This window comes from Octopus sinensis, linkage group LG1 (genome assembly GCF_006345805.1).
Source record: "Octopus sinensis linkage group LG1, ASM634580v1, whole genome shotgun sequence".
NCBI lineage: Eukaryota > Metazoa > Mollusca > Cephalopoda > Octopoda > Octopodidae > Octopus > Octopus sinensis.
In genome coordinates this window covers 101,479,627-101,491,695 of record NC_042997.1, presented here as the reverse complement: position 1 = coordinate 101,491,695, position 12,069 = coordinate 101,479,627, and the positions used below count along the sequence as shown (strand labels likewise).

General features: G+C 34.8%; 1 protein-coding gene across 2 annotated transcripts in view; it reads right to left on the bottom strand.

Moving 5' to 3' along the window:
* The window catches only part of LOC115211768 (ecdysone receptor), a 147,030-nt gene extending 145,605 nt beyond the window's left edge, over positions 1 to 1,425 (bottom strand). The window contains exon 1 of one of the 2 annotated variants that reach the window (XM_029780454.2): positions 1,280 to 1,425. The gene's annotated coding sequence lies outside the window, so the exon portion shown is untranslated. The remainder of the gene's footprint in view (positions 1 to 1,279) is intronic. The other variant, XM_029780489.2, reaches the window with a different exon arrangement.
* Between the last annotated feature and the right edge of the window lie 10,644 nt (positions 1,426 to 12,069).

The window sequence follows — 12,069 nt, the reverse complement described above, 5'->3', positions numbered from 1 at the left end:
ATATAGAGAGAGAGAGAGAAAGAGAGAAAGGGAGAAGAGATAGGCAGACAGATAAATAGAGAAAGTGTGAGAGAGCGATTATTGATATATACATGCCTTCTATATTTTGGTTTCTCTCTTTCTCTCTCTCACTGTATATTTATATATGTAGATGGCAAGATAAGTAGATAGATAGGTAGTTAAATAGATAGCTAGATAGATAAATAAATAAATAGATAACTAGATAGATAGATAGATAGATAAATAGATAGATAACTTGATTGATAGATACACGTGTCTGTAGGTATGTATTTATAAATCTGTGTATATACACATGCATATATATGTGTTTTTGTGTGTATGTATGTATATGTGTCAGTAATTATCTTTTTTATATCCCACCATACGCTTCATAATGGCAGTAGATCCTGCGGGATCGCATATATACTCACATATTCACATGTATACTTACATACACGCACAAACATATATATATACGCAGGAATGCACACATGATCACATATGAACACCAAAACACTCGTAGACAGACATTGACGCACACGCACACACACACACATTATGTCTGTTTATACGTATGTTTGTTTATGTATATAGCTCATAAGAAAACATAGTTGCCAAATTTTCCCGAAGTGACGATTCTTGTTTTAATTAGTATTGCAAGTTTTAGCTACGAATTTATTTCGTCCTACGAATATATATCCTGAACCGATTATGCGATCCTTTCGACCCTATTGCCATCGTCAATTTCATAGACATGAATATATATTTACTAATATGCGCGCCGACGCAACAAATCATAAAGATGTGTGCAGGAATACGTAAATATAGATAGTTTAACCAGTCAAATCAGTGCTTGTTGTGCTTTTTCAGAATATATATTTGACAATAATATTGTATTAAAAGATCTCGGATTGGAAATGAAAACAATATTGAAATCATAAATATGAAAACAGTTAATATTCTTTTCTAACTAATTCTCATTTTTCCCCCCTAGAGTAATTATAACAATACGATGACAACACTACGACAGGATATACCGGGTACAATTATTACCTTGAGAAAAGTCAACTAAGTTGTAAATAAAATGTGTTGTATGGGTGCGATGCTTGTTAATGTTGCTGTGGGTCCAATTAACAGTTGTGATAGAATTGTGAAGTAAAAGAGATGATAGAAAGTGGTCGAATCGAATATATATGTACTATCGACATTAAAGGTAAATAAATATAAAAGAAAATAATGATAAAAAGGAGGAGAAACAATATAATCAACAAAAACTTACAGCTGTTTTACGGTCGACACCAAGCAAGATTTTCGACATTACCACATAATGAAATAAATTGTTAATACAAGCTATACTGTCGATTGACGTGTTGAAGTATGGAAGACATTAAGCGATAAAACATTTTCATTTTTAGTCTCGAACAAATGGGCGGAGTTACGAGATGCTATAGCTCTGTGTTGGCGAGATCGTTTATGTTGATAGGACTGAAATATATGCAACTATTACACGGGTGGGAGTATCTCGTTATTTTTCTGTTTATGTAAGTGGAGTGATATAATGTTACTCCGTGTCTGTGTGTTTGTTTTCTTTATTTCAGAATTTGTTTAGTGCGTAATCGTCTAGTCGTAGAAGAATGTGGTGTTGGCGATTTATATGACTATGCGATGCGTATTGAAATAAAGTTATACTTTTAAAAACGGAATGTGTAAACTCAATGGAAAATTGTTGATAATTCTATTAGCAGACGTAATGTTCTCAGGAAGTCTAGTTCACGACCTGGTTTCGATTCTAAGTTTAAACTATTTCAATTCTTTATGTGGTTAAATGCTCTTCGGAGAGGCATAAAAGTCACACAATCTCATCAATACTTTCATTTTTTCAACATAAATAGGGAATAATATTTCGTTTTTGTATTTGGTTTGCAGGATTCATTATGTGAATTCGTGTGTTGAAGCATATTTTATTGTATCTTTTTTTTCTAAAATTTTCGTTGCTTCTTGCAACTTCTTCAATAAGGTTGCAAGAAGCAACGAAAAGTTTAGGAAAAAAAAAAAGAAGAAAATAAGTGGAAATTGATTCGGTGAGTGTGTTAATTAATAAGGCATTAAACCAGAATTACTCTCCCCAGACACAATAAAAAGGAATAATATATTTCACCACAAAAAAAAAAAAGGAAAGATGGAGAAAAAAAAGAAAAAAAGAATTGTTTGTAGCAGTATGTTTAAGATAAAGAAGCGATGCTCAGATATTTCTTGAAAATACTTGCAAGAATAAAAAAAAAGAAAAAGAAAAAAGTAGATCTATGTGGAAATCGAAACTAACGATTCGACATTACGTATTCTGATATAACTTCTTTCCGACGATACTTACCTCACTTCCTATTATCATTTCTATGCTACACATGTTCCTCAGGTTTAGCCATCCCAGTCAGGGCTCGACTATTGCACATGGGTAGGGATGAGACTTTCGTATTCACGCTCCCCTTTCACACACGTACACACAGAGTATATATATATATATATATATATATATATTATGTATGAATATAAAATGAATATATATATATATATGTATATATACATACACATGCACACATACACACATTTAGCCACCTAAATAGATAGATAGATAGATAGATAGATAGATAGATAGATAGATAGATAAATAGATAGATAGATAGATAGATAGATACATACATACATTAAAAAATACATAGTATAAGTAAATTGACGCCTACGTATATGTGTATATATATTTACACATATGAGTGTGTGCGTCTATATAAATATATACATAAATACATACATATACATTTATACATACATACACACACACATATATATTCTTTTATTTTAATTGTTTCAGTCATTTGACTGGGGCCATGCTAGAGTACCATATTTCAGTTGAAGAAAATCAACCTCTGGATTTATTCCTTGTAAGCCTGGTACTTATTCTATTGGTTTCTTCTGCCAAACCGCTATGTTACTGGGACGTAAACACACCAACATGTGTTGTCAAGCGATAGCAGGGGACAAACACAGACACAAAGACACACACATAAATATATATACATATATATAATGGGCGTCTACTAAATCCACTCAAAAGACTACAGTAGATGACACTTATCCCAGGTATCACGCTGTGGGACTGAACCTGGAACCATGTGGTTGGGAAGCAAGCTTCTTAGCATGCAGCCATGCCTGCACCTTATATATATATATATATATATATATATATAATATATATATATATAGTAGGTGTAAGAGTAGCTGTGTGATAAGTAGCTTGCTTATCAACCACATGCCTCTGGGGTTCAGTCCCACTGCGTGGTACCTTGGGCAAGTGTCTTCTACTAAACCCTCAGGCTGACCAAAGCCTTGTGAGTGGATTTGGTAGATGGAAACTGAAAGAAGCAAGTTGCATGTGTGTGTGTGCGTGTCTGTGTTGCTCTCCCCACCATCACTTGATAACCGATGTTGGTGTGTTTACGTTCCAGTAACTTAGCAGTTCGGCAAAAAGAGACCAATAGAATAAGTACTAGGCTGACAAAGAATAAGTCCTGGAGTCAAAAGACTGAAACAAATAAAAGAATAAAAGAAGAAAGAATATATATATATATATATATATATATATATGTATATGTTTGCGTGTGTGTGCTTGCATGCATGAAGGCATGTATATATATATATATATATATATCCGTAATAATGAAGGGTGAAATTAATTAATTTGGAATAATTATCAATTACACCAGTAGATTTCGGCATGTAAAAGCCTCATTCGAGGAAAATTTAAGTAATACTAAGCAATAAGGGTTTAGCAACGAATTGCCTTACCACATACCGAATTTAGAAATAGCAGTCAAAGAGTTATAGCTATTTCTTCTAGTAGAAGAAATAGCTATAACTCTTTGACTGCTATTTCTAAATTCGGTATGTGGTAAGGCAATTCGTTGCTAAACCCTTTATTGCTTAGTATTATATATATATATATATATATATATATATGTACATGCCCTCATGCATGCAAGCACACACATGCAAACGTATACATACGTACACAAACACAAACCAACTGGCATGGATCATCAAGTCAGGCATTCTTGTAATGTATGAAAAGATATTACAATACCATAAAGTACAACAAATTGTATGTAGAGGGACAGGTTTCATTGAATATCAGACAACCACATTGAATACACACTCATATGAAACTTCTTGACAAAAAAAATGAGAAAAGGAAAATACAGATGGCATATTTAGGTAGTGTCATTACAGACATTATGTGTCTAACTGGCTGTGTTGGGATATATGTGTATGTATATAATATATATTTATGCTAGTATATATGTTTATACATACATATATATATATATATATATATATATATATATATATACATATGTGTGTGTGTATGTAATTGTGTGAATACAGATATTTAAATCTATATATATATATATGTATGTATTTGTATTATGTGTGTATATATATATATATATATATATATATATATATATATATATTTATACACACACACACACACAAACTGCCTACAGGGGGCTAAACATAGAGGGGTCCAACATTACGGACAAAGGGAATAAGTTGATTACATCGACCTCAGTGTGTAACTGGTACTTATTTAATCGACCCCAAAAGGATGAAAGGCAAAGTTGATCTCGGTGGAATTTGAATTCTTAACATAACAGCAGACAAAATGCCATTAAGCATTTTGCCTGGTGTGCTAATGATTCTGCCAGCTTGCCGCCTTATGCATATACATATATTTTAACCCTTTCGTTACCAACCCAGCTGAAACCGGATCTGGCTCTGAGTACAAATGTCTTGTTTTCAAGTTTTGAACTAAAATCTTCCACCAAACCTTTGTCACAATTTATGTTCCTAACACTAGCTGAATGATAACTAAGTTATTTTACTAAATTCTTTGTTATATTTAAAGTAATTGAAAGAAGCACAGAGCATCTCAAAATAAATACAGTAACAAAAGGGTTAATGTCTACTTCTCCATGCTAGCATGGTTGGATGGAATTCATTGTCATGGATTCCTTAAAGCCCAATGGCTTTCTTATTGCCAACCTTCATTGGCTTCTCAGCAAAGTAATACTTGCCTATGGTTGGACATCTTTTCAGGGAAAATTGGCAGCAAAAGACACCATTTGTGTTGCACATTTTGACACATGTACACACATAGACACATATACATATATGTTCTTTATCTATGTACACACACACACACATATATGTAAGTATGTATATATAAATAGATAGCTAATATATATATTTGTATATGTATATATAGAGTGAATCAAAGATAGCTACATTGCTACACACACACACACACACACATATGCACACACACATGCACACACACATGCACACACCACACACACACCACACACACACACACACACACACACACACACAAATATATATAATAATGGAATAATTACTGTGAAGCATTGTGTAGAATATATTGTATAAAAGATAGTGGGTAAGGCCAAAACAATGTGAAGTAAATGTAAGGTAAATCACAAGAAAACAAATATATGAATTAATGTAGACTTACCTTGTATTCAATATTTTGGGGTTATGACCCCATTTTCAAGAAATTGACAACTGTTGCTGATGTGCATGTGTCATAACCCTGAAATATTGAATACAAGGTAAGTCTACATTAATTCACATATTTGTTTACTTGTTATTTACTTGCATTTATTTCGCATTGTTTTGGCCTTACCCACTATCTTTTATACAATATATATATATGTATGTATGTATGTATGTATGTATGTATGTATGTATGTATATGTGTGTGTGTGTGTGTTTGAGGGGCAATGGCCCAATTGTTAGAGAAGCAGACTCACGGTCATAGGATCGCAGTTTTGATTCCTAGACCGGGCATTATGAGTGTTTATTGAGTGAAAATATCTAAATCTCCATGTGGCTCCAGCAGGGGATGGTGGTGAACCCTACTATATTCTTTCACCACAGCTTTCTCTCACTCATTCTTCCTGTTTCTGCTGTACCTGTATTTCAAAGGGCCAGCCTTGTCACACTCTATGTCATGCTGAATCTTCCCGAGTACTGCATTAAGGGTACATGTATCTGTGGAGTGCTCAACCACTTGCACGTTGACTTCACGAGCAGGCTGTTCCATTGATCAGATCAACTGAAACCCTTGTCGTCGTAACCGATGGAGTACCACAATGTATCATCATCATCATCATCATCATCATTGTTTAGCGTCCATTTTCCATGCTAGCATGGGTTGGACGGTTCAACTGGGGTCTCGGAAGCCAGAAGGCTGCACCAGGCCCAGTCTGATCTGGCAATGTTTCTACGGTTGGATGCCCTTCCTAACACCAAAAAATTTAAGGTCTCACCGAGATTTTTTTGGCGTTATATATATATATATACATATATATATATATATTTATATATATATATATATATATATATACACATCTATATACGAGAGGGTACTGAAAAGTTCCTGGCTTTTTGTAATAGAAAATACAGGAAGATCAGTTACTCTTTTACTTGTTTCAGTCATTTGACTGTGGCTATGCTGGAGCACCGCCTTTAATTATGATTTTATTCAACATATTTCCCTCTCAAATTCAAACACTTATTGCAGTGATCCTTCACTATTTCTGAAAGAACTATTTCTAAAAAAACTAAGAAGGTTAGGCCTCCAGCCAGGCATTTCGCAATACCCTTAAATCCAGGAATTTTTCAGCATCCTTTCATATATATATATATATAAGTTCAGTAAAATTTAGATTCAGTTGAATATGGTACTTAAGTTAAAGGCACCAGAATTTAGTATGGTATTATCCATATAATTCGAAATGGGGTGATTACAATCAAAATAAGCAACAAAGATATCCAGAGGTAATGCAGTATCTGTGTCTTCCTGAGAAAAAATATCAGTTACAACTATGACATTGTTGATGAAGCATGTTCTTTGTCTATCTACTTATCCTCTTTGTGATTTTGGTTAATAGAATAATTATACAAATGAATCCTTTGAACTTAACTAAATTCTATATTTTTATGCAGCTGAAGATTGCTCTACATTCTAAAACTAATGTAATATTTGCATTGTTCAATTAAATGGAGTCGCATGAAACGATCGTACTGCATTACATCTGGATATCCTTGTTGCTTATTTTGAATATATATATATATGTGTGTGTGTGTGTATGTATGTGTGTATGTATGTATATTTAAAGTGAAAGATTGGAGTTTCTGATATTGTTTTTATTTCATAGTTGATAATTATTTCATCAATATCTTTGTGACTAATCTTGTGTCTGTTATTAATGATCTAGTCATATATGCTGAGCAATTGATTGCCATAGCATCGAAGGAAATTGTTTCAACAAAACTTCTATGAAAATACTTCATATATGTGTGTGTGTGTGTGTGTGTGCATGTGCACTGGATTTTTATCTGATGACCTATGTTTCATGCCACTATGACCGTCAGACAGGATTGCTGCGAAGTGAAGCTTGAGTCATGAGATGAAAATTCAGTTTCAACAGACTATATGCTCTGTATCATGTATTGCGTCCTTCTTTCTCATTTATTTGATACAATTTAGTGTATGTACACACACACACACATGCACGCACACACACACACATACACACGCACACAATCACACAGAAAAACACATATACATAATACCTAGGCATGTGTGTGCATCATATTTTGCGTGTATATATTTACATATCATCATTACCATCATTATTTAATGTCTGTTGTCCATGCTGGCATGGATTGGATGGTTTGACCAGAGCTTGCAAGCTGGGGAGCTTCTCCAGAATCTTACACACACATCATAAAGTAAGCGCTTTACAGGTGTGAAACCATTGGTCACTCTATGACCAGACATATATTGAACTTCATATCAATATATATATATTTATATCAATATATATATATATATATTGATATAAATATATATATATTGATATGAAGTTCAATATATGTCTGGTCATAGAGTGACCAATGGTTTCACACCTGTAAAGCGCTTACTTTATGTAAATTCATTACTGCTCTAACTTTTAGAGGGTGCTTCTTTTTCGGATGCATGATCAACTGATGATGATGTGTGTGTAAGATTCTGGAGAAGCTCCCCAGCTTGCAAGCTCTGGTCAAACCATCCAATCCATGCCAGCATGGACAACAGACATTAAATAATGATGGTAATGATGATATGTAAATATATACACGCAAAATATGATGCACACACATGCCTAGGTATTATGTATATGTGTTTTTCTGTGTGATTGTGTGCGTGTGTATGTGTGTGTGTGTGCGTGCATGTGTGTGTGTGTGTACATATATATATAATATATATATATATATATATATATATATATAATTAAAAATATTGAATTTTTAAATGTCTCAATGAGACATGAGTGGTGGTGGAGCAATAGAGTAGTTGTATAAAGTCAACATAACGTGACAGTCTGTAGAGGGAATTACACCACCGCTATATAGCCCTAGGATGCATCGATGCTTCTTGTCAGCTTTGACACATTTGCTGTGTCCTTATATTTGCAAAGGGGAAGCAAGCACCCCCACCAGCTAGAACTAGCAACCTGTATATATATATATATTTCTTTACTACCCACAAGGGGCTACACACAGAGGGGACAAATAAGGACAGACAAATGGATTACGTCGACCCAGTGCGTAACTGGTACTTAATTTATCGACCCCGAAAGGATGAAAGAGAGAGAGTGTGTGTATATATATATATATACATATATATATATATATATACACACACTCTCTCTCTCTCTCACACACACACACATATACACACATACTTGCAAATTATGTCTTGTCTTTGAGATATGTTTCTTAAAGGGCAATTTATCCTCAAGTGGTGAAACCATTCCTAATTTGTCATTAGTAAGTTTAGTTCTTATTGATCAACTCATGTTTCAGCCATCAGGAAGCTGCTGCACCTGTAAGACATTGTGAACAAGGTCTTTATTCAACCAAGGTCTTTATTCATTGATAAGCTATTTTGGATATTTATTGGATTCATGTTGTTTTGCTCATGATGTGTACTTGGCTGACAGTTTCCCAGAAGGAAGTCCAGCCTCTGTCAGCAACTGATTTGGTAAATTATTGTAAAAACATTAAAAGTTATTATAAAGAGACAGGCACGATTTTATTCATATTTGACAGGTAATGTATATTCATATATCATCATCAACATCATTGTTTAACATCCACTTTCCATGCTGGCATAGGTGGGATGGTTTGAAACAAAGCTGGTCAGCAAGGAGCTGTCCAGATTCCAGTTGACTGTTATAGCATGGTTTCTACAGCTGGAGGCCCTTCCTAATGCCAACCGCTTAACAGTGCATGCTGGATGCAATTTATGTGTCACTGGCACAAGTTTGTGTTGTTCCTTCTTTGTTTGTTTCTTCTCGAGCCATGCCTGGCTCATAAGGGCCGATTTCCCAGTTTTCTTGGCGTATAGGTTCCCCACCTGAACGGGACGCCGGTCCGTTGCAGGTAAGCTGCAAGATGCAGGAGGAAAGAGTGAGAGAAAGTTGTGGCAAAAGAGTCAGCAGAAGTTCACCATTACCTTCTGCCGGAACCATGTGGAGCTTAGGTATTTTGCTCATAAACACAGACATCACCCAGTCTGAGATTCGAACCAGTGATCCCTCGACCGCGAGTCTGCTACTCTAACCACTAGGCCATGTGCTACTGGCACAAATCTGTGTGTATAGAAGACAGTGATTTTACTTAGCTTGATGTGTCTTATCAAGTACAGCAAATTGCCACATCTCTCAGTCTCTTGTTATTTCTTCAGTGAGGCCCCATCAGCACATACTCAATGTAAGTGTTTTGTTTGCCTGTTTGCTGCAGTAAGGTGTTTGGTGGGGGATGACTCCCTCATATTGCTGGGTGTTAAAACACCTGAAAAACATAGGCAAAACAATTTGTTTCCAATGAATTTCAGGAGTGGTGGAGTCAAATATTTTGCCATTTTTGTGGTTTATTAACAATACATACCTGAATCAAACTGGGAATGAATCAGATGGGTGGTCATGATGGGTAAATTGGGCTTCATATATTTTACCCCAGTCACTTTGATGGCATGCACTGCTCTCTCGCACAATAATAATAATAATAATAATAAAAATAAAAATAATAATAATAATGATAATAATAATATAATAATAATAATAATTATGATAATAATAATAATAATTATAATAATAATAGTAATAATAATAGTAATAATAATAATAATAATAATAATAATTATGATAATAATAATAATAATAACAATAAAGCTCGTGGAAAATCATCATAAAGGAAACCAAAAAATTTGCTATTGATCTCGTGCAGGATACCCAAACTGAACAACCCGAGGGAAGTACGGCAACTATTGTTGCAAAGAAGGTGAAAATGATGGCAATGAAAAAAGCGCACGAGCAATTGGCTGATAGGTGGGAGGAGAAACCTCTGCACGGCAAATATGTGACCCGCAGCAAACAAGCTGATGTTGACCAGAAGCAAACCCATCAGTGGCTACGGAGCTCAGGGCTAAAAGCAGAGAGCGAAGGTTTCATCCTGGCTGCTCAAGATCAAAGCCTATTGACCCGGAACTACCAGGCCAATGTGATGAAAAATGGAGCAGACCCAAAATGCCGATTCTGCAACGACATGATTGAAACAGTGGACCACCTAATCTCTGGATGTAAAGTCTTAGCACCAGTGGAGTATAAATTAAGACATGACAGAGTTGGCCAATATCTCCACTGGCTAATAAGTCGGCATTACAATATCAAAACTGCCGACAAGTGGTATAATCACCACCCTGAGGCTGTAACTGAAGGAGAAAATGTAACCATTCTGTGGGACTTTCCAGTACATACAGACCGAACCATCAAGGCCAATAAACCAGATATTGTTGTGAAAGACCAAAACAATAAAGTTTGCTTATTGATCGACATGAGCATCCCCTGTGATCATAATATCTCAGCGAAAGAGTTTGACAAGCTCAGAAAATATAAAGACCTACTCATTGAAATTGAGAAAATGTGGCATCTCAAGGCGGTTACAATACCAGTGATCGTAGGAGCACTAGGAATGATCAAGAAGGGAACCGAAAATTATATGAGAATGATCCCTGGCTTACTATCCCTGCAAGAAGTGCAAAAGATTGTCTTAACTGGTACATCACACGTATTGAGAAGAGCATTGTCGATGTGAGAACTGTTGCTGCTCATGTATTTTAATTTAACTTTAAAAAAATAAAAAAAATGAACGAACTACTGAGTTTGGTTTAATGGCCTACCAATGTATACTATGAGTTTCTTTGCCCTAGGAGTCGGGAAGACACTCGGCAAGAAATGGAAGCAAATTTGAAAGAAGAAAAAAAAAAGTAATAATAATAATAATAATAATAATAATAAAATAATAATAATAATGATAATAATAATAATAATAATAATAATAATTATGATAATAATATAATAATTATGATAATAATAATAATAATAATAATAATAATAATAATAATAATAATAATAATTATGATAATAATAATAATAATAACAATAAAGCTCGTGGAAAATCATCATAAAGGAAACCAAAAAATTTGCTATTGATCTCGTGCAGGATACCCAAACTGAACAACCCGAGGGAAGTACGGCAACTATTGTTGCAAAGAAGGTGAAAATGATGGCAATGAAAAAAGCGCACGAGCAATTGGCTGATAGGTGGGAGGAGAACCTCTGCACGGCAAATATGTGACCCGCAGCAAACAAGCTGATGTTGACCAGAAGCAAACCCATCAGTGGCTACGGAGCTCAGGGCTAAAAGCAGAGAGCGAAGGTTTCATCCTGGCTGCTCAAGATCAAAGCCTATTGACCCGGAACTACCAGGCCAATGTGATGAAAAATGGAGCAGACCCAAAATGCCGATTCTGCAACGACATGATTGAAACAGTGGACCACCTAATCTCTGGATGTAAAGTCTTAGCACCAGTGGAGTATAAAT